The following is a 2,917-nucleotide window of genomic DNA, read 5'->3' on the forward strand; positions in this document are numbered from 1 at the left end:
ATGGGAACTAACAAATATTGTCAAACTGTCATTTGAGATAAATACGGTAAATGTTCCATTATGGTCTTCTCGGGTATATTTCAGGGCATGCTGGTAAACTATAGATCACTTTAGAAAGAGATCAATTTACTGGTTAGACTGATCCAATTGACTCAGCAAAAATGATAATGTTCTTTTTCCAAACTATGAAAAAGGCTGATTAAACTTTTGTAGTTATTTTTCTGGTCATATATTCGAAGTAAAACTAGCATTTTTAAAAGACTTGCCTTTCTTAAGAACATAATAACAGCCATACTGGGTCAGACCACTGGTTAGCCTAGTATCCAGTCCTCTGGCAGTGGCCAGTGCCAGATGTTTGAGAGGAAATGAACAGAATGGTAATTTCAAGTGATCCAGCCCTAGTGTGACAGATTTTCATTACCAATCTGCCTGGACCCACAGCTGATCAGGCTGGGACCACAGAATCTTTTTGGGGAGGAGATGACAAGGCGCACCAAGTGTCTGAATTTTAAAGCTTTATTGATAAAATTAACAGCAGAGAGTGCTGGGAATGCTCCCACATCACTCAGGGGAAGGAAGAAAGCGTTGGTGCCCCAAGCCCTAACCCACTTTCATACTCACACACACCCGACCCAAGGCTGGTCAGGCCTGGGTGTAATATTAAGAAGAAGAGGGGGGGAAGGGTGGATGGGAGTGCTGTCCTGGGCCCAGGTCATCCAAGGATCCGCTGTTGATCTCCGAATTGCTTCAGCTCTCAGAAGGGTTTTAAGTCCTGGGCTCCTTTGGGAGTGTTCCATTCTGCGACCTGGTGTTCCTGGTGCTCTTTGTGCTAGTCCAAACTACTTTCTGTGGTCTCTTTCCCTTCCCCAAAACATCCCGGCTCCAGAGACTGTTTTCTTTTCTGTCTTGGCCTTCACACGTCTTGCTGTTATCTCTGCAGCCCTGTGTCTTACTTAGTTCCTCTGTTCTCACAATTGGTCGGGGGGTGTTGGACTTCCGCCCTTTTGTCTTGGCAGGTAGCAGCTGGCCTTGAGCTGGCTGGAGTTAGCTTCTTATCTTTGGACTGAACTTGCTAGCTGCAGTGTTGAATTAACCCATTATCTGCTCTTCTCCTTCCTCCCCTCTCGGCCTCTAGTACCTACAAAGGAAACTTCCACTCCCCACTCACACACCTTTGACCCTCCCCAAAATGCTTTGCGATGCAATATACAGTGCTGATCTACCTTCCCGGGGGACTCCCTACGGGGAGGGGGTCATTGGGGTGTGACACTAGCATCTGGCAGTTGGATGTTTAGGGACACCTGGAGCATGGTGTTGTATCCCTAAAACTCTTGCCTAACAGCCATTGATAGATCTGTTCTCCATTTTCTAATTCTTTTTTAACCCCATTATCCTTTGGCCTTCACAACATCTCCTGGCATCAGGTTCCACAGGTTGACTGTGAGTTGTGTTGAAAAAGTGCTTTCTTTTGTTTTTTTAAACCTGCTGCCTGTCTGTTTTTTTGGGTGACCCCGATGAAGTGGGTTTTAGCCCCTGAAAGCTTATGTCCAAATAAATTTGTTAGTCTCGAATGTGCCACAAGTACTCCTCGTTCTTTTTGCTGATACAGACTAACACGGCTACCACTCTGAAACCTAGTTCTTGTGTTATGTAAAGGGGTAAAGAACACTTCCCTGTTAAGTTTCTCCACACCATTCATGATTTTATAGACCTCTTCTGCATCCTCCCTTGGTCACCTCTTTTCTAAGATGAACAGGCCCAATGGCTTCAATCTCTTCATATATGGAAACGGTTTAATACCCCTAAGCACTTTTGTTGCCCTTGTCTGCACCTCATCCAATTCTGATAATTTTTTTTTCGGGAGGGGGGGGAGATGGAGCAACCAGAACTATATGCAGCATGCATTCAAGGTGTGGGCGTACCATGAATTTATAAAATGGTATTATAATATAATTCTGTCTTATCTCTTTCCTAAAGTTAGCTTTTTTGACTGCTGCTGCACTTTGAGCAGACGTTTTCAGAGGATGATCCATGATAACTCAAAGATCTGTTTTGAGTGATAGCAGCTAATTTAGATCCCATCATTTTATATGTATAGTTGAGATTTTTTTTTCAATGGGCATTGAAAATTTGAAAGTGTTTAATTTGTTGTACTAATTTAGGGGGAAACAGTAGCATCTTTATTCTAATGCATTGCATTTTATGTGTTCTGAGTCTGAAATAATTGCATGCTGTACAGTATATTCTCCATTACCTATATCTTATTTATTTATATTTTATTGTTTAAGAACCTACATATAGCACGTAACAGAAAATAAAAAACAATATATACGATATAACATTTGTTTGAACAGAATGTTATGGAATCTTGTGATACCCTTATAAAGTAGTCCCATTGACTTGTCACTTTCTATTGTGGAGTAAGGCACTACTCACTATGAGTAAAGAGATCAAAAATTTGTCTCTATTTATCTTTCACACTGATACTTTTAAGAGAAGGAGTCATTATAGGCTTATAAACTATCATTCTTCCCTCAAGTTATACCTGCCTACATAAAAGATGGGCTTTGTATGCCTGAAAGGTTAAGGAATCTGGGATGCAGCAGATCATCAAGGTGAGCAATTTCCAGAGTTGTATATAACATAGGCCAAATCCTCAGCTGGCATAAACTTGTGTAGCTGCATTGAAGCCCATGGAGAGTCACACTGATATACAGCAGCTGAGGATCTGGCCCTATGTTTACAGCATAGAAGCAAATACACACCATTAGGTGTGTAGTTATTCAGATAGTTTTCTACCTTCTGAACAGAGCTGTGAATTTCTCCAGTTTTGCTTTGGAGGTGTTTCTATTAATATTTTCTTTCTTTGAGTCTGCATCTCATAACTCAAGATTTGCTTTGTTTGAAACTGAAACTC

Source organism: Mauremys mutica, chromosome 4 (genome assembly GCF_020497125.1).
Source record: "Mauremys mutica isolate MM-2020 ecotype Southern chromosome 4, ASM2049712v1, whole genome shotgun sequence".
In the NCBI taxonomy this organism is placed as follows: Eukaryota; Metazoa; Chordata; order Testudines; family Geoemydidae; genus Mauremys; species Mauremys mutica.